Source organism: Dendropsophus ebraccatus, chromosome 4 (assembly GCF_027789765.1).
Source record: "Dendropsophus ebraccatus isolate aDenEbr1 chromosome 4, aDenEbr1.pat, whole genome shotgun sequence".
NCBI lineage: Eukaryota > Metazoa > Chordata > Amphibia > Anura > Hylidae > Dendropsophus > Dendropsophus ebraccatus.
The window spans coordinates 88,484,965-88,506,599 of record NC_091457.1 but is presented as its reverse complement, the minus strand read 5'-3'; the positions used below and the strand labels follow the sequence as shown (position 1 = coordinate 88,506,599).

Sequence of the window (21,635 nt, the reverse complement as noted above, 5' to 3'; positions counted from 1 at the left end):
GCTCATAGAGGGGGTGGGGGAAGAAAATAACATACACTTACCCTGGCTCTGACCATACTGAGCAGGCCTACTACATCAAGTCCTCAAACCCGGAAGTGGCTGTATAGTGGGGACAAGATCAGTGCAGTACAGGTTGCAGGGAGGTAAATGTATGTTATTCCACCCCCATCCCCCGGCCATAGTGCAGAAAGGGGTTTAGGCTGGACAACCCATTTAAGTAATGTTATGTAATAGGTCTGTAATAATGCTACATAATTAATTCTTATAATTGGGTCTATTATGTCTATTGATGAAATCAGCTCAGAACATTTTCAAAAGTGGGTCCATATACATCTATGGCCAATGACGTGACATACATTGAGAAAGCTTAAAAAAACGAGTGCCCCTAAATGGTAACTATAGAAATTAAAGTAAAAATAATAAAAAAAAAAACAACAACTGGAGAATGTATGGCCTAAAGTTCAGTGGTCACTAATTTAGCCCCACCTCCCAGTGTCTCTTACTATATGTTTTCTCCCACAGAATATGTGGTTTATACTATGCTTTTTTTAACCTACTTCCTTTATGGGGGGAACATCTTAATAACAATACTTTGAAATTTTGATGAAATGTGATGTTCCCCTTTAAGCCCAGACATCTACATTTACTAACTAGTGACATTCTAACGCTCACAGTGTTCAGTCTTTTCATTGAATTCTGTGTTTTTTTTCTCTGCACTGTGAAAATCCTTGCTGTAACCACATGCCTGCCGAGAGTTGATTCAGTCACTACTATAAAATTAACATAGGTATTAAGTGACCCGCGGTCCTAAGACTCTCGCAAGCTCCTCCAACAAGCAGTCACCTCGAAGGTTAACAGGATAAAGAGCCTAATCATTATACCGGCTTCACAAAGAAGCAATTAGGAACCTTTACAAAGTGGTTACAGATCTAGTTTTGTAAAATAGGACTCAGACAAATATTAGTTGAAAGAAAATTACAGTACTTGTCCAAATTAATACCTACCATAGACATTTTTAATCTACACAAATCGTCAACAAACGATATACATGAAAAACCTCATGGGTGGCGGATCTCAAAGGAAATATATAGCCGCTCTCAAAGTGTTTTGTTCAAAGACAACCTGAGGGGAAGGTTAACAGCTGAGAGTTTTTCAAAGCCGTAGAGTAGATTTTTCAAGTCGGCTGCTTGTTAGAAAAGACAGAACGTGGAGGGAAAAAAAACACACACAAAAACCCATGTTCATACTAGAAAATATAACGTAGCAAATTGAGATTGAAAATTGTCTTTTTATTGCCTGTTGTTATTGACCCAGATGTTTAACCTGCTTTATAATGAGGATATGACCCTTTCTTCTCACATACTGGACAGTGCATAGAATGCATTTGTTGCCAAACTGAAAACTATAAACTATTTCACATACTGGTCTTTAGGGAATAACAGTATTGTGTAAGTTATAATAGGGAGAAGGGCCAAGAGTATAGGTACCATAGAAGCAGGTCATGACCATAATGCTGCCATAGGCCCATAGATAGATAGAGAGAACTCTAATGGTATGATCCATTTTGCAGTGACAAGGACCTTAACAGGACTGCATTTGAGACTTGTCCTAGGGGTCTAGTCATAGTAGTACTCTTTAAGTACAGTTCATTGAGTGTAGAGTTCTGTAGAAATCCTAGGCCACATGGGCTTACATGCCAGCAAAGATAGAAATCTCTTTAGATAAGACCAATAAATCCTGGGTTTTTTACTTGTAGTTACAACTTCAAGTCAAACGTTCAAGAACCATTTTACCTAGTCAGCAGGTAAACAGTCTGTATACAAGTGCCTTCTGCATTCCCGGACCAAATGGTAAAGTAGCAGTGGCTAAGGAGTCTACAATCATCAGTCTATACCAGGTATGGGGAACCTTTGGCCGTCCAGCTGTTGCAAAACTACAATCCCCATCATGCCTGGACAGCTGAAGCTTTAGCTGTCCAGGAATGACAGTTTTGCAACAGCTGGAGGGCCGAAGGTTCCCCATCCCTATTCTATACCAAGTGGTTGAAAAGTTTAGAAAAGTTGATGAACTAATCAAAGTAAAAAACGAATCAGTAATTGCCAATTGGTGAGGGAAGCTATACCCTTCGAAAAAGATTACCTCTGGGACTATGAGTAATCTTAACCTTGACCTTGTGGTTGTGGCAAAAGTCCTAACAGGACTGCATTTGAGAATGGGCCCAAGGGTCATAGAACGGGCTTAGGGAAGTTCATTTGATTATTGCTATTGTGCCTCCCCTGATCACTACACTCCATTGCAGTGGCTTAGCATTTGCTATCTGCAAGCTCAAGGGGTCACAAATCTCCTCTCCTATGACCCTAGTGCAGTGTCCCACCACATGGTCCCCTTCAACAACCTTTCCTGATTGTCAGACACTACACCCCAAAACTAGCTACACTGTATTAAAGTTCTATTCTACTGAGAACAGGAATCAACAAAACTGCCAAACCTTCCTAGTACTAGTCTGTCAAAATTGCACACTGCACTGTTCTACTGGAAAATAAGACTGTTTGTGGAAATAGACTGCTGTTATCTCTCAGTCCGGAAAAAAAGTGTTGTTTCATTTAATCCAGGGATGGTATGTCAGTTTTTACACTAACCATCGTTTACTACCCTGATCAATTCTCTGTATACCATAGCAGACCTGGCAGGGTTGGCTTTAGGTTAATGAAGGAACCTAAGGCTGGGTTCACACTGCATTTTTGCAGTCCGTTTATTGTATCATATATGGGGGAAAAACAGATGCAATAGTGTGCATCCATTTTAACCCATTTCTCCATTAATTTTCATTATGAACAGATCCGTTTTGTTTTTGTTTTGTGGTTGTTTAAAAATGGACCCAATACGCACTGCCACAACGCTGTATGAACCGAGCCTTAATGGATCTCTGTTTAATGTAACTTGCACAGTGGCAGAAAAACTGCCCAAACTACTGACACCGAATGCAATTGCTGGGCAGCTTTCAGTCTTTGCATTGCAAAGTAAAAAGCATTGGGTAACACCTGCGATAATAGCTGGCTTGCTGTGGTTAAACCTGCAGTGCAGATCATCTTGCATTGTGGGTTTTATTGACAGTAAAAATTTCATCCTATGCCAAGATCAGTATTACCAATATTAGCAGTATACAAGGAAAAACTAGTACCACCACACCATGTCCACTGCCATTACCACCATACTGTTACTGAATAAAACTATATTAAGAATAATGTGCCCCTATAGCTGTAGATGCCAGCTCTACACGGGCTCTGCAGACTGCACCAATGATGACAGCGCACTTAAATGCAGTGATTCACATGCAGTGTCTTCTATGATCACAGCTGTTGACGTTTCTTTTTTTTCATCCAGTTGGACCATGACTCTTCTCTGCAGAATCTGCCAGAAAGACATATTAGTCTCCTTGCTCAAGAACATATAGTGCTCCCATATAGTAGTTAGGTCCCCCTGTGCCCCCATATAATATTTAAGTGCCCACTATGCTCCCATATAGAATGTACAGTAGGTCCCTCTGTGCCCCAATATAGTACCTAGGCCCCCTCTGTGTCCCATTAAAAATGATCTCTCTTTGTGTCCCTACATAGTATAAGGCCCCTTTGTACTCTCACATCACCCATGTACCTTGTCTCCTCTCCCACTAAGTAGTATCCCTCATGTAGAAATTCCCTCTGTAGGTATTTCCCTTAGTGGTGAACCCCGGCCAGTAAATGGTATCCCCCATGTAGTTATTCCCCCCTGTAGGTAGCCCTCCCCTACACCTGGGTAGTTATTCCCCTCCCCCAATTCACCCTGTTTGAAGTCCCCATAAGTACTCCCTTTGAGTAGTTAACCAACCCCCTAGATATACAACAACAACAACAAAAAAAAACACATATACTCACCTGGCTCCATCACAGTGTTCTGGCATTACTTTCTCCCCACTGTAGCTTAGAGGGAGAGAGCAGCTTCTTGTAGCCCAAGGCATAATGCTTATGGCAATTAAATTTTTTGCTTCTACAAAATTATTTATCTGCAGCCAAAATAAATGTATGTAGTTTGCCTTTAAGAACATCTTTTAAGTGAGAGGAATCTCTGCTTTACTGTTTTAAGGGTCCTGTAAAATATTATACTATATTTATTGTTACATTACGTCCAGGGGCTTCAAGGTAAATGTGGCATCAGTCACCAGGCACAAATCCATAAAAAGCGAGGAGTGGATACACGAGTGTTAATGTGCATTTAATCTCAAATTCTGGCCGATTTTGTTCTCCGCACTCTCCACTTAATGAAATTATTTTATACTTTAATCTTAAAGTTTTCTCCCAGGAACCGGCACAAGGACAGGAGAAGCACAAACGTCACTTAGGGAATTATTTAATAAATGTTCAAGGCTAAATGAATAGGGCAAACCTGTTGCAAGACAAACTAAATAATTTATTATAGATTGTGGGGGCGAAGGAGTGCACATCTAGCTAAACAGAAAAGGAATGTGTCTCTTAAATGCAAATTAAAGGGCCCCTCCATTCAAAAAAAAAAAAAAAAAAAAAAAGGCCTGGTGTGGGCTTCTGTTTTCTAAACATGGACGATAATCGTCCCGTGGAATAAAGTGCAACGATCAGCCGACATCGTTCATGTCGGCTGATCGTTGCAGTCGCTTGTTTTTCAACATGTTGAAAAACAAGCGACTGATATAGCAGTGATCTGCTGCCATCGCTCCGTTGAATAGGAGCATCGGCAGCAGACGCTTCTGTATCCTATGGGCTGCCCGGACGATCAGCGATCACCCGCTCGCTGCTGCTGCGCTGAATAGCTGAGAGCGCTCGTTTGCTCTTCTAGATGGCCCGTGGAATAGGGCCTTTAGTCTGGACAATGCTGTTTAGAGTTACAGCTTGTGCTCCAGAGCTGCTATTCACTAGAGATGAGTGAATTTACAGTACAAACGAAGTGAAACGCTTTGTTAGCTCGACAATCTGCTTTTTTTTTTCAAACATATCTTTTATTTTCAAAAAAATTATCCATATATCATGCAGGCAGATCATACAGTCATCAAAAGGATAATGTATAAAAAGAAATATTTTAGGTCAGAGACCCATAGTATGCCCCTGTCTCTCCATTGTCGGCAATCTGCTTTTAAAGTCCATGCCGCTCTACCCCAGAAGCCCGGAAAAGCTAGATCTAGTCCTGGGATCCAGCTTTTCTAGGCACGCGGGGTGGAGCAGCATGGAGCAGCATAGACTTCAAAAGCAGCCGGCTGATAAACAGATAGCCGAGTTAACAAAGCGATTTGCTTCATTTGTACTATAAATTCGCTCATCTCCACAACCGTTAGCCATTTTGATTTTATACAGTCCTTCAGTTGCCTACATGTTTACAGGCTTACATAGATACTTCAGCACGCTCTACCATAGGTTCTCCACAGTTGCCAATCTAGGGTACATCTTGAATCACACTAGGAAAAACCTATCCACTGAACAGGAACGGTCCTAAAACAACAGGGGCACAGGCCCTGTGACAAGCATCAAGGGGTTTCCACGAACTTAAAAAAAAAAAGAGAGAACTGATGCCTGAGCCAGACAATTTCAATTACATTTACTAGTAATCCCTCTTCTTATACAGGTAACACAAATCTAAATTATAATACAAGAAACAAAAGAAAATGTAACCCATAGACAAAAAAAAAATCTTAATCAAAAATCCTACTAAAACTATATTACCATACCAATATAATAAAGCCATGACCACATATTACCACTACCTAATGACTAATATCATACTGCATACTGTATACAAAACTCCATACACACATCATTTATGTCTTCATACAGTGAACATATTACAACACAGTTACTGTACATCCAGTGACTCACAAGACACGCCTTCTCTGATTGGAGTCTTCCTCTTTCATTGTCTTCCCCGCTGGGCCCAGGCTGTCATGATGATTTCTTCTGGTCACCACTTATCTCCACAGAATCTGTCAGACACATATCTTAGGGTCCTATTCCAAGAAAGGCCCGATCAACGATGTAAACGATGTTCACTGGGCCTGTTCCACGGCCCGACAATCGTTTAGCGAGGGCTGCAAGGAGATCGTTACCAATGTCCTTGCAGCCCTTGTTTCATACATTACCTGTCCAGGCGCAGGTCTTCTCCTTCTCCCAGTCCCGCGCCACAGCAGCTTCGGAACGGCCTGTCTGAACTGACAGACCGCTTAGCCAATCATTGGCCACGGCCGCTATTCCACGTAGCGATGCGCTGGTGGCGAACCCCTCCTTTGTAGATCCCCTATAATACTGTAGTCCACCTATTGTAGATACCCCCGTTCCTTTGTAGTCATGTAGCCCCCCTAATGTAGATGGCCCCCTCCTATGTAGTCCTGTAGTTTCCCTAATGTAGATGGCCCTCTTCTGTGTAGACTCCCTATTGTAGATGGCCAACTCCTGTGTAGTCCTGTAATCCCGCTATTGTAGATGGCACCCTCCTGTGTACTCCACCTATTGTAGATGGCCCCCTCCTGTGTAGACACCTTATTGTATATGTCCCCTCCTGCAAAGTGTTGTAGTCAACCTATTGTAGATAGCTCCCTCGTGTGTGATCCTGTTGTCCACTTACTGTAAATGGCCCCCTCCTGTGTAGTCCTGTTGCCCCCCTATGGTACATGACCCCCTCTTGTGTAGTCCCCATATAGCATTCCCCTGGAAATACAAAAAACATCAACTCACCTGTCACCCGCTCCCCAGCAGCTCCTCTCTCGGCGGTGCATGTTCTCCTGTCTCCTTCTGGCAGTGTAGTACAGACACACTATATACCAAGAGCAGCTGTGAAACAGCAATTGTAGTCAGCTCACCAAACAGACAATGTGCACTGGGTCCTATTTTGAGCACGGAGAAAAAGCAAGCGGGCCGACTCCCGGTAACAAGTGGCAATGTAATGAAAGATATTCTCCAGCTCCAAGGTTAGTAAAAATCCAAAGTCTTTAATAGAACATGTTAAAAAATATTCTTAAAAAAACTGAGCTGTAGAATATCCTTCATTACAGTACAGAAACACTACCTGCGCTGGATGTCCCTGCAGCCTCTCTCATTCATCTGCATGTGTGCTTATTAAAGGCACCCACTTACACAAATGAATGACTGAGAAGCACATATGAGGCAGGCAGTGTCTTTGTACTACACTGAAATAATAAACAGTGCTCCATAGTGTAAAACCGTATGGCTCCAGGCTCTGCAAGTGGAGAAGTTGGAAACTCTCACCTGGGATAGTTGTGCAAACACGAGGCACAACACTCACAAGGGCGTAAACCAAAGTTGAACCGCAGCCAATAGACTAAAATGCCTCCACTCCAATACAGGTGTAACAGGCGCAGGTCCAAAAATAAAATAAATATTTTTCAGTTGTTCCACTCAGTTTGTTGTTTATTTGCTTAGATTGACTATTTTAGAACATATCCCCACAGATTAAACCGGTATAAACAACTGATTAACTCCTTAAGGGTTGAATGAAATCATTGAAAATAGTATTATTACATATCACGTTATGGCGTTCCTTGTAACATTTTTTTTGCAGGTCCTTTCTAAAGAAAAGAAGTCTTTTATATGTTATATGCCCATAAATCTATGATGTGATCCTGCTCTCCGACCCTTCCATCCAGCCATCTCCCCGGCTGTCAATCCTTCTAGAGGAGGTGGGACGGCTGGACAGGAGAGAAAAGGATGCAGGATCCCAGCAGCAGAGCACTAGGCTAAGGTTCCTATTACACGGGCCAACTATGGCCCAATCATTTGCTTACTGGACCTACTAAATGGCCCGATAATCGGGCAGCAAGGGCTGCACGGACATTGTTAGCGATGTCCATGTTGCCCTTGCCCAAACACCTGATACCTTACCTCTCCCCACTTTTGGTCTTCTCTCCTGTTCTCCGCAGCTTCCCAGTCCTGGTGGCTGCAGAGTTTGAGCATCCTGTCAGCTGACAGGCCACTCAGCTAATCACAGGACGGGACCGCCGCAGCCTGTGATTGGCTAATCGGCCTGTCAACTGACAGGATGCTGAAACGCTGCAGCCGCTGGGACAGGGCGAGAATCAGCCCAATTCAGGAGATTATCGGTCTGTGTAATAGGGCCCTAAGTATGCACTGCTGTGTTATCTGGAAACTGACATACACATGGAAACAGATATATGCATATGGATGCTGTCAGTTTCACTTTATCGTTATCGGCCGCACATCCCCTTTTTACCCAGGGAGATGTGCGGACAATATAACAATAAAGTTTGAAGCCTGCTCTAAAAAAGTCATCAGCTGGGGTACTCAGCTGGGCTTTACTGTCACTTTTACATGGGCCAATTATGGGCCAAAGAAATGTTTCTGACCAACAATCAGTCCTTAAAAGGACTTTAACTCTACTGTTAAAGCCTCATTGGTGATGGACAGATAGTGACCTATGTGTCATTTCCAGTGCATATCCAATGAGGGTTAGAGGGAAGGAAGAGGAAGAGAAAGAAGAAGAGGAAGAGAGTGGTGACCTGTCAGGTCATGCTCTCTTCCTCCTTGTTCCCCACTCGCTGCCTGTGCTATTACATGCACATACAGTGAGCGAAAGGAGCAGGAGGGGCTGTGGGGACCAGCTAGAAAGGCTTCCTGGACAATCCTTAGATCGTCCGGACAGCCATTTAAGTCAATAGGGGTCTGCTTTCATTGCTTCTATTACACGGAGTGACAAGCAGCAGACCATTGCTGCACTGATCTTGATTTTTCTTTTTTAATCCTGGTCTTTTAACATGAGATATTACATAAAATGATTATGGACCGGAATGGCCCGTAATTTGCCAAGTACGGATGATACTTAGTTTGGTGTAACAGGGCCTTAAGAGGTCAAAAAAGTGATCCAGAGTGAGTACCATGATAAATGTTACCTTTCCATGTCCTAAACTTGCTTGCTCTTGTCTCACCCAACATTGATAAAACTTTACATTGATGCAGCATCACAGATGAATCAAAGTAAATTTATTAAGTGGGCACCGCTGGTTCAACTTCCCTCCATGGGATAGCCAATGTGATTCCTGACAATTTTTTTTAATCACTTCACTAATCAAAAATGACCCTTTCCCTCAGAAAAAAAAACGATCTAAAGTCTTTATCACAATGTATTTTCTTTCTTTGCAATGTGCTGTCCACTGCCTGTAGTTGAGGGAAATCTGTGCCAGATCAGGGCACATTACAAAAAGCTGATGCAAGTTTTGCCATGTGTTATGTGCAAGAGAGAATGGGGGAGAGCCTGAGAAAGCCTGGCCTACGTACAGGGCCGGACTGGGACTTAAAATCAGCCCTGGCAATCAAACCCCAGCAGCCCACATACCATATCATGGATATCTGTGTAAAATACGCGCTGTAGCAAATTCTGCTTCATTTAGCCATGTCCCCACTACTCCCTTAAACATGTGAACCCCACCATCAGCACCTAAAAATAATGCTATAACATAATCTGCTGTGGATTTGATGTGGCATAAATGTATTCATTTCAACTGATTAAATCAGAAGTATCAAATCCGCATTGGATTAGGTATGAACGTGCCCTTAAAGGGAACCTGTGGGGTCTATACCAGGTGCACAGCTGTAGATCCCAGTGTACAGGTCAGGGACTGGATCTTTAGTCCATTGTAAACCTATAAACATTCTTTTCATTACCAGCTGAAGTGTCACAGAGGTGGAGCCACAGCAGCACCTTCTGCACCGCCCCTGACTGATGGACGTATAGGGTGGTGGTGCTGCTGCCACTGCTGTTGTGAAACTTTAGTTGGTAATGATAATACAGTCATAGCTAATAACACCAGTAAGCAAATATTATCATCATACTGTACACGTTACTGCCATACTGTTACTAAGCAAACCCACCAATATTCCAATAATACCAGTATATAAGTAACAAATAATATCACCCCATCTTGAGCACGGTCATTACCACCACACCATGAGCACGGCCATTATCACCACACCATGAGCACGCCCATTATCACCACACCATGAGCACGGCCATTATCACCACATAATGACTAACACCACTATACTGTGACTGAATACAATCCACTATATAAAACACTAATATTACCAATAATACGAGTAATACCATCACACCATGCCCACTACCCTCACCATAGAGTGACTGGATACCACTATACTGTCACCAAATAACAGCCACTATAAAAGACCAATATTCTCCAAAAGCAGTGACAATAGAACACAGGTGTCACACTCCAGCCCTCCAGCTATTACATCACTACAAATCCCATCATGACTGGACAGCTGAAGCATGATGGGAATTGTAGTTTTGCAACACCTGGAGGGCCGGAGTGTGACACCCCGGGTACAGAGGTAGATCCCAGCTGTGTAAAGGTTTTGCGGACCTTATAAGTGATTATAGTGCAGTTACATCCTGTGACTCACAGTAGGCGTCTTCTCTGCATGAAGAGCCGTCCACTTTTCCTTTTCTTCTCCATCTGGCTCCGGCCATCATGAAGGCTTCTCTGGCCATGACTCCTCTCCACGGGATCTGCCAGACAGACATTTTAGGCTTCATGCTCCAGCAACATCCTCATCTATTCATCCCTCCATATAGAATAGCCCCCCTGCATCCCCCCATACAGAATAGTCTCCCTGCATCCCCTCCCATATAGAATAGCCCCCCTGCATCCCCCATTACAGAATAGCCGTCCCCCTGCATCCCCCCATATAGAATAGTCCCCCCATATAGAATAGCCCCCTGCATCCCCCCATATACAATAGCCCCCCTGCATCCCCCCCATATTGAAAAGCCCCTCCTGCATCCCTCCATATAGAATAGCCCCCCCTGCATAGAATAGCCTCCTTATAGAATAGCCCCCCCTGCAACCCCCCATACAGAATAGCCGTCCCCCTGCATCCCCCCATATAGAATAGCCCCCCCTGCATAGAATAGCCCCCATATAGAATAGCCCCCCTGCATCCCCCCATACAGAAGAGCCGTCCCCCTGCATCCCCCCATATAGAATACCCCCCCCTGCATAGAATAGCCCCCATATAGAATAGCCCCCCTGCATCCCCCCATATAGAATAGCCCCCCTGCATAGAATAGCCCCATATAGAATAGCCATCCCCCTGCATCCCCCCATACAGAATAGCCATCCCCCTGCATCCCCCCATATAGAATAGCCCCCCCTGCATAGAATAGCCCCCATATAGAATAGCCCCCCTGCATCCCCCCATACAGAATAGCCGTCCCCCCGCATCCCCCATATAGAATAGTCCCCCCCATATAGAATAGCCCCCCTGCATCCCCCCATATACAATAGCCCCCCCTGCATCCCCCTCATATAGAATAGCCCCTCCTGCATAGAATAGCCCCCATATAGAATAGCCCCCCTGCATCCCCCCCATACAGAATAGCCATCCCCCTGCATCCCCCCATATAGAATAGTCCCCCCCATATAGAATAGCCCCCTGCATCCCCCATGTAGAATAGACCCCCTGCATCCCCCCATATACAATAGCCCCCCCTGCATCCCCCCATATAAAATAGCCCCCCCTGCATCCCTCCATATAGAATAGCCCCCCCTGCATAGAATAGCCCCCTTATAGAATAGCCCCCCTGCATCCCCCCATACAGAATAGCCATCCCCCTGCATCCCCCCATATAGAATAGCTGCCCCCTGCATCCCCCCCATATAGAATAGCCCCCGCCATATAGAATAGCCCCTCTGCACCCCCCCATACAGAATAGCCGCCCCCCTGCATCCCCCCCATATAGAATAGCCCCCGCCATATAGAATAGCCCCCATATAGAATAGCCCCCATGCATCCCCCCATACAGAATAGCCGTCCCCCTGCATCCCCCCATATAGAATAGCTGCCCCCTGCATCCCCCCCATACAGAATAGCCCCCGCCATATAGAATAGCCGTCCCTGCATAGAATAGCCCCCATATAGAATAGCCCCCATGCATCCCCCCATACAAAATAGCCGTCCCCCTGCATCCCCCCATATAGAATAGCTGCCCCCTGCATCCCCCCATATAGAATAGCCCCCGCCATATAGAATAGCCCCCCTGCATCCCCCCATACAGAATAGCCGCCCCCCTGCTTCCCCCGCATATAGAATAGCCCCGCCATATAGAATAGCCACCCCCCTGCTTCACCCCATATAGAAAAGCCCCCGCCATATAGAATTGCCGACCCCTGCATCCCCATACAGAATAGCCGTCCCCCTGCATCCCACCATACAGAATAGCCGCCCCCCTGCATCCCCCCATACAGAATAGCCGCCCCCCCTGCATCCCCCCATAATGAATAGCCGCCCCCCTGCATCCCCCCATATAGAATTGCCGCCCCCCTGCATCCCCCCCATACAGAATAGCCGCCCCCCTGCATCCCCCCATACAGAATAGCCGCCCCCCTGCTTCCCCCCCCCCCATATAGAATAGCCCCCCCTCCCCCCCAAATCTCTGGCCACATGTGAAGGGGTTAAAAAAAAAAAAAAAAACATTCTCACCTCACCTCGCTCCCCAGCAGCTTCGTCCTCCTCGTCTTCGGTCCTCGGCGGCGGCAGCGGCGGCGGCAGCAGCAACCTCTCTTCTCTCTCCTCCAGGTCCTCAGCAGCGCGTCAGGGAAGTGATGTCAGCCGCTGGGGGCCTGGTGGAGGTGGCTGCAGACGTGCCTGCGCGCGGCACGTCTGCTGCCTAGGCACTTGGGGGGATCAGGCGGGTGGAGACATGCCACCGCAGCCCCCTCCCGCCTCCACAGCCCGCTCACCTCGGCCCGGCTGGCCCGCTCCAGAGGTGCTCCTCCAACCAACGAGGGGCCGCTGCGGCCGGCTGCATCGGGCCAAGAGGCTGGGCAGAGAGAAGCGGGCTGCGGTGGCGGGCCGCAGCGGTGATTTTTTTTTTTAATTATGCAGCCCGGGCGGCCCACGGACTGGTAATCCGGACAGCCCAGCGGGCATTTGCCCGGCTTGCCAGATTACCAGTCCGGGCCTGCCTATGTATCTGCAAGCTGAGCCAGTCTGCTTGTTTAAGATGTTTCTTAAAGCTAAATGAAGTGTACCCTTTAATCTCTGAACATGCTCAGGGCAGCTGTCCCTTTAGAGTACCTACTGCTGTATGCACATAGTGCTGCAGGGTAAATCCCCCCCATCCCCCCCCCCCCCCCCCGCCCTTTAGCTTGTCTGCTGAAACAGCTCAGTGCTTAGTGAAACCCCTTCCTTGCTGTGGTCCTGCTGCTGTTTAGTTCCTTTTTGCTCACAATTACCTTGCAAGCTCAGGGCATCAGTAATTCCTTCTCCACCCACATGCCATCTAATACTGTACTGTGTAAATTCCCCCGCACAGTACCAGCCTGTTCTGCCTAGTGCACTTTGAGAACCAAAAATGGCTGTGCACCATGGAGGGGGCTCTCAGGGACTCAATAGAAGAGAGATAACCAAAATCACCCTGTTTCAACCCTAAAGGGTTAATCTAACAAAACCATATATGTTTTTTAAAAAAATCTTTTAAAATGACAGGTACTCTCTAAAGAGGTTGTCCACCAGAAACTAACTTGTGCTGTAGCCAGCTCCTTCCAGTGGTTCTATAAGGAATGAATGGAATCATTGGAGTGAGTTGAGTACAGAACTATATTCATAACAAAGGATATGTATGCCGATCTGGGGATCGCTGGGGGGGCATGGAGGTCAGACCTCTGTGACAATTTCTTACATGTCTCCATCCTGTAGATATAGGAAAAGTATGTTTTATTCAGAAAAACCCTTTAATGAGCTCTGGTACAATGAAAGATGAGCTGTGATGGTACCTGTGGGCAACAAAGAATAGCAATGCTCTAAGACTGCCTGATAAATCTCCCCCATAGTGTATGTTTTAATTCTGCCGTAATTACTTATTTGTGGTGGCCTGTAGCCTGCGCCTCGAGGGAGTTAAGGGTCACTTGGGCACTTGTAAAGGTAGCCTGTAGTGGTGTTAGACCCACCCCAGGCAGCTGGCACCACCACAGCACAGAGAAAGTATACTGAGGTGTGTAGGTGCAGGTGCTCAAAGAGTGCAGTGCATTTGGCAAAAATAGAATACTTTAATAGAGATCAACTTGGTGCAAACAATTCACGCAATAATAGCGCAGTGGATCTGTACAAATCTTTACAGAAAAAAAGAGACTTAGGTGCTGAAAATTGAGATAGAACTGGTGCTTGTAGTTGTAGGTGCTTTGCAGTAGAGAGAAAGAGGAAAGAGAAGAGGAGTTGCCAGAGGGGCCCTGCCCAATGTAGTAGGTGGGCTCTGGCGGAACAGGTGAAGTAACAGAAGAGGTGAAAGAAAATACTTTTATTCAGGGAACACTGTTCTAAGCTTCAACCGCCTTTTGCCCCCCTGGGTGGCAATACAAGCCCTAGTCCGTGTTATCTGGGCGAAGCTGACTCCCGAGATTACCCAGTTGTCCTTCACTGCGCAGTGGGATACGTAGATGTTCCATAACTTTATCCCACTGTGGTCAGTTCCTATAGCTTGGAGGCAACTGCCCTGCACGTTGTAGACAGGTCCCTGGTGTGGGCAAGATAATCCCTGTTTGGCCCTGCCCAATGTAGTAGTCTCTCCCCTAACTTAGTCTCTCCCCTAACTTAGCACTGCATAGCTAAGTGGTTGCTTGCTTCAGAAAGGAGGTTGTTTGCTTTTCAGGTTTGGTTACTGCATCCCTGTCAGGGGATTCAGCCAAAGCCAGGCCCTGGCTTAACTTCTCCAGGGACTCTGTAGTTAGCTTCCTCACACACTGAAGACTAACTGAGGACTAGGCTAAGACTGTGACTACTTCCTCCCACCAAGAACTAACTCCTCCTACAGGGGCTATCTAAACCCTCCTGTTGTTGGTGGGGGCTGAGTGTGTGTGGCGAGAGAAAAGACAGGATAGAATAGAAATAAAGGGAAAGCACCAGCACCGGTAAGTGGTCAGAAAACATCACATGGTACATAACAGCCAACCTTTTTGCTCCTTCAGCTGTGCAATCAATAACAACACAACACAGTAGTGACATCTAGTGGAGAAAACACAATATTACTACATTTCCCACTAGTGTGAACTTGAAGGAGTTACTTGCTCAGGTGCCAAGGGACAGCCCCCTATACTGGAATACTACATACCGAGGACCTCTCCTTCTGTTTCTGACACATTCTTCCCTCCACTACCTCAATGAATAAATTCTTATGTGATGTAAGGTAATATGACATCCCTTTAGTCCTTTTGGAATCTGCAAAAAAATAAGCAAAATAAGAAAAGTTCTTAACTAACACAAAACTACATTTCATCCAACTACATTAAACCTGGTTGCCTCTTTTCTGTAACAACAGGACATTTTATCTAAATTGGAGATGGGGAACCGTTGGCCCTCTGACTGTTAAAAAACTACAATTTCCATCATATGCTGTAGAAGGATGATCACGGCACTCGCTTTCTATTCCAAATGTTTTATTCAGCGACAATTGTTTTGCGCTACAAGAGCTTTGTCATTGCACCCCTGATCTAGATCACTAGTAACCTCTGTACTATTATAGTACATCCTGACCTCACCAAAGGTACCTGTCCTTAATAAGATGGGAATACCCCTGTAAATGAATGGCCCTTTGAAGTAAGAATGCTTTAAAATAATATTTTTGGCTCCTTTAATTTTGTTATTACAAGCCTTCCCTGCACTGTAAGAGGAGAGGAATTCCAGAAATCTGCCACTAACCTCCGTTTTATGATGTTAAGCTTTTACTAAATACACATTTTTGTGTATTTTTCCCTCTTTCATTTCAATTTGTTTTTCGAGCATTTGCTGGATATCTTGTGACACTTTTTATGGAGACTAAATTTGATTTTTTTGACCTTGTCTTCGCCAAGTAGCTTATGAGATTTTACTGTTTCATAAAAGAAAAAACAGTCGTGGAACGTGGGATCGTAGAAAGTGCTGAATGGTTTGAAGAATGTTATTTGATTCATCCTAACAATATCAATGCAGATGACCTGGCAAACAGAATATACAGGATCAATGGGATTAGTGCTTGGTTGGAGGCTGGACGAGTGTCAAGTCTCTGCTATTTAGATCATGACCAGATCAGGAACTTTTCAGACAAACATACATATATGTTTATATCTCACCAAAATTGTTAAACTGGTGAGATAGAAAAGACCACAAAAGCTGGGTTTGGGACTAAGTACTGTAGTCAGGGCCATATTTACCATTAGGCACCCGTGGTCCGGTGCCTAAGGCAGCACCTTGCAGGGGGAAGCACCAGGGAGCAGGGGGAAGAAAACAACTTTTTTTGTTTTTATTTTTTTTAGTTTCCCACCTCCCTTTCAGACTTGCCAGTAAATTAGGTGTCTTTTCAAGGGGGAGGTCTTCAGGTATGGTAGTTCCTAGTAGTCATATGCTGCTACCAGGATTATTAGCCATATGCCTATTATTTGCCACATGAGAGTCTGGTTTCAGCTGCATGTGGTGACATACAGTAAATGTGAAAACGCGGCCTATGACTAATCAGATATCAGTATGATGTTCAGAAACTAGAAAACCCAATGCTAATTGGTGAGGGAAGATGGGGCGTCTTCAGGTTTAGCGCCTAGGGCAGCAGCAGCTGGTAATATGGCTCTGACTGTAGTAGCAGACATAGCAGACCAGCCTCCTCTAGCTCCCGCTTCTGCAAGGTCATGACCCAATCACTGTTTATCCAAGCGGGTACTTTTCCCTAGGCCGTGACGTAGCAAGAAGCCGGGAAAAAATTAAGTCCTGCAGCTGTCAGAGATATAGTGACGCAGTGCTGCAGGGGGCATGGGGACAGATAAGTATACATTCTTTATTATGTTGCCCCCACCTCCTGCTGGCACCGTATTTTAAGTTGTGGTTAGAGTTCTCCTTTAAAATCTTAAGCCTTCCATCTGTAACCTGTGCTGGACCTCCCAAGATAAAGGTAATGGAAGTGTTTGGAAGAGAGGGTTGCCAGAAACTGATTATAATAGGTCCATTTCAGGTACAATAATACAGCTCCCCCTTTGCATTAGTTCCTGAGATGGGGTTAATAGAATGACACTGATTAGCTCCCAGTGGTAGAAAAAGTCCAGTGCCACCTGGAATGGTCCCACCCTTAAAGGTACCAGATTGCTCAGAGGTTCCTAAATGTTACCCTCTCATGCCAGAAGAAGTGATGATGGTCTTCACCTCGAAGGCTGCAGAGGAAACAATCCTCAGGCTAGTGCAAAGCAGTTGCATATGTCCTTGGGATTGGAGCTCCCCTTTACCACTGGGCTGCAGTCAACAGCAGGGCTTCAACTCCTCCACCATATTACAATCTACAGACCAGCCATCAGCCTGTGCTCTACACATACAGCATTCCAGCGCTGTGGTGCTCACATCAAGGTCAATGCCAGTCTCTTCCTAAACGGAGACTTATGCCGGCACCATTTTGTGCAAGCTAGCAGACAGAAAATTACAGTGTAACACATTTCAGCATTTTCACAATATAAAATATTATATAAAAATACATGAAATTCCTAACCATTCTCCATTAGTATTGACCTAGTAAGTTGAACACTACATATAGTACATCGACATGATTTACACTAAAATATCAATAACCTTATTTTTTTTCTTGCTGTTTTTTTAAGAGACATACTACTAGTCTTTTATGAAAGAGTTAACACTTACACTCTTGCAACTACAACTCAATTCCATTCCCTGTATTGGAACCAATTTTCTGTGGACTGCAATAAATTTCAGTTTTACATTGACAACTCTGGATCAGTTGACATGGATAGGGCTGTAACCATACTGTACATATTGTACCCTCAGGCAGTTACTGGTCAAAACTGGCCATATGGGGCCTAGCTGGCCAACAGCGTACTGTTTTGGTGCCACAAGATAGTTACAAATATCCAATAACTGGCAAGAAAACTGTTATAAGGCCTTCTGTGGAAACTGGTGGTAAGACTACTGTCAAGTGACTCCTCAGGCCCTAGAAGAGTTTTCCCATGTGATATACAACTAGTCTTTTAATTAAAGGGGTTATCCACTTTTTTCCAGATACAGCGCCACTCTTGTGTTTGGTTTGGGTGTTGCTTTACATGCTATTTAAGTGAATATTTGTCAGCGTCGAGTATGGCAAAAGACAGTCTGACAAGACACAACCAGTGAGCCCTAAGCTGACCCGGTCCACTGTCCCTGCCTACTTGCCACAAGACAGTCCTAGGCAACTGCGGACAACCACGATGGCAGTCCCTATACTGAACACGGTGAAACACAGAACAGCAACAGACAAACAAACACAATAAATCCAAGGTCAACAATCCAGGGTCGGTAGCGGTGGGCAGCAAAAGTACAAAATCTGCAGACAGGTCAGGTATATAAGTCAGGGCAGGTGGCAGACAGGATAGAGATGGAACAGGCAAGGGTCAGAGAAACACACAGCAGATACCAGAGAGAGTACACTCAGATTACTCTAATAGCCAGCAACTAGCTGCTGGCCATGCTTACTACTTATGAGGACCAGGAGCCCGGTCCAGATCCCCATTGGACCAGTGCTCAGATCCACAAAGACCCTTACTGGTAAAGACACCTGCCTGTCAAGAAAATTACCACACTGCTCAGCTGCTCAGCTAAGAGGCAAAGCGGGTGGGGCTGAACAAATAAAAACAGAACCTTGTTCAGACCAGGTTCAGTGCCTTCTGCGCTGCACAACGTGAACTGAGTAGCGCAAAGGCACATTCATGACAATATTTTTGCAAGAAATTAGCTGTCTTTTCTCTAATCCTGGAAACCCCCCCTTGGTAGTCCCAGCTCAACAGCACAGCAAACATCGGTACATCCTTCATTGCAAAAAGGTGGTTCCCTATTTCAGGATAAATGAGGGGCCCCTAGCAATCAGCTTGTTTCCCTAAGGATAGGGGATAACAAGCTGAGGTGGGAATACAACTTTAAGCGGCAGGATAAGTTTTACGTTCATACAGCTATTGTTCAATCCCAATTTCTTCATTGGTACACAGTTTCTAGTGACACTGTTCTCCTTGCATCATACTTCTAAAAGCTTAGAAAAACTTATCACATGAAGACAGGCTAAAGCTGCATCTCATAGGAATGGGATTTACAGGGGTACTCCGGCGAAAACCTTTTTTCTTTTTTTTTTCTTTTTTAGATCAACTGGTTTTTAGAAAGTTATAAAGATTTGTAAGTTCCTTCTAAAGTCTTCCCATAGTTATCAGCTGCTGTATGTCCTGCAGGAAATGGTATTTTCTTTTCAGTCTGAAGCAGTGCTCTCTACTGCCACTTCTGTCCATGTCAGGAACTGTCCAGAGCATCAGCAAATCCCCATAGAAATAGGTACTGGAAGACGTTTTTTAAATAGAAGTACATTACAAATCTATATAACTTTCCTAAACCCGTTGGTTTGAAAGAAAAAGATTTTCGCCGGAGTACCCCTTTAAAGGACAGACCTTCTGTTTCATTTATTTATTACTTGCTGCATTTAGAAAGGGCAAATGCAGTGATGAGACTCCACCCCTTCTGTCTCAGCAAGGTATCATGGGATATGTACTCTGCATTTAGCGAGTCATGTCTGAGGCTCAGGATGATATACAATGACAGGCAATCAATAAATGTTAAACAATCTATAACAAGTATATACATGATATACACAACATTTTTCATATAATAGCATGTGCTGCACTATTTAATCTACAAAAATTGTATCTGGAGTTCTTCTTTAAGACCAGCACTGCAGATAATAAAATCTGTAGCATGATCTATTTTTTTTTTAACTTTCTCAGTACCAATAGTTTTCCTTAATCACAAAACACTGGTTCACATAGCTCTTTTGTGTATTTAATGCCCTTCCCCCCACACTTAGAAAATGAACTTGGCAATACAGCAGCTATTAAGGTTGTATATTTTCTATATAAAGACACGATTTACAAAACTAAAGATGACCTCCTGTTCAACTCCAAGCATAATAAATACACAATCGCTTACATTGTACATAAATTTAAATTGTAAACCCAAGGATGAGCCTCCCTGTGCCTCCGCCAGGACAAGCTGGGGATAAAACTGGAATTTAACATATAGCACTAAAAATGTCCTGGAATAATTAGTATCTCGTGCTTAAGTTAAAGCACCACTTGATGGTCCCATTGTCAGGCCTTGATTAATAAGACAAATTAAATGAATTCATCTCTGTTTTGTCTTAAAGAAAAATCGCTATATATATACGCCAAAGGTCATGGAGGAGGTCGACCTTGACACAATAAGAATTTTTCCACTATTTTTAGAATGCACCTCGGTTCCTGCCTGCACGCATGTAATAATAAATTTAGCTAAACAAGCAGAATATGCCGACTGGTTGGTTGGTTTTTCAGATAGCATCTACATATTTTAGAAACGAACAACCTTCTAATGGAAATGAATAAGCTACTCAGCCATAAAGTTGCAATAGAAGATATGCTTGTTCTGATTGGAAAGGGCATCTGCTATCTGGCGTATTGATAATACTTTTCAAATTTCATCTGCTTTTGTTTGCGTTCTGCGTCGTCTGTTTAAACACACTGGGAATAATAATGAATCCCGGCATTATCTCCACTTTTTTTTTTTTTTTCCCAAGGCCGAACATATAACTTTATCACAGAAATAATTAAAATTCTTTGGCACTGTTGTATTATTTCCATTAAGCGTTATCAGGCAGTAACAATAAAATAACACAAGTCCAAGGCTGGCCCATATGCTGGCTTAAAAAAAAAAAATCATTTGTCCCAGGGTAAAAAAGAACAGGAGTGTTGCATTCATATGGACAAGTTGTATAAAAAAAATCTCTCAATACATATACATATATATATATATATATATATATATATATATATATATATATATATATATATAATTTTTTTTGTCTAAGAATATACAGTATTCATCTTGACAAAAAAAATACTGATTGGGTAGACAAAAAATAGATCTATGCAGAGGTTTTGTAAAACAGATGGATGTTTGTTTCAATAAAACAAAAAAGGAAAAAAAAATTGCCAGAGACGATTGCAGGAGGTTGTTCTCAATGCCATTTTCCTGATAAATGAAATGTTTGTCATCGAAAACATTCCCATTTTTGCAAATCTTCCTTTGTAGACGTCTTTGCCTATTGTTATTCTAAATGAGTATCATTGGTGTCAAATATGTTTAATTTAATACGTTGATTACTACTTCTAAATAATCCTTAGCTATTTAAGAAATCACCAGCGCTGATGATTAATAATTTCAAGCTGCAATGAATAATTTGCTCACTTAAAGAAAAAAAAAACAAAAGTAAAAAAAAAAAAAAATCAACATAGGTCTTGGAAAATCGCATCTGGAAGTCTTTTATGCAAACTTTCTTTTTCTGAGATGAGAACATCTGCTATAATACGTGTAGGCAAAAAAAAATATTGAGCATTAAAGCATGAGAGAGTCTTTTTGAAATGCACCTTTCAGTGAGCTACAGATGGGTCGTCTAATGATAGGAGGCTGCCAAAATATTTTCCTATCCCAAATCAGTCATTTTCATTATAAATGATGCTTTGATAATAATACAGATATTTTGCTTAATGCTCAATGAGCCGATGGTGTTATAAGCAC

The 21,635-nt window shown here is 43.8% G+C and overlaps 1 protein-coding gene across 1 annotated transcript in view; it reads right to left on the bottom strand.

Moving 5' to 3' along the window:
• Window positions 1–10,570, bottom strand: part of ZNF536 (zinc finger protein 536) — a 724,961-nt gene extending 714,391 nt beyond the window's left edge. The window contains exon 1 of the mRNA XM_069966233.1: window positions 10,449–10,570. The gene's annotated coding sequence lies outside the window, so the exon portion shown is untranslated. The remainder of the gene's footprint in view (window positions 1–10,448) is intronic.
• Window positions 10,571–21,635: the final 11,065 nt, after the last annotated feature.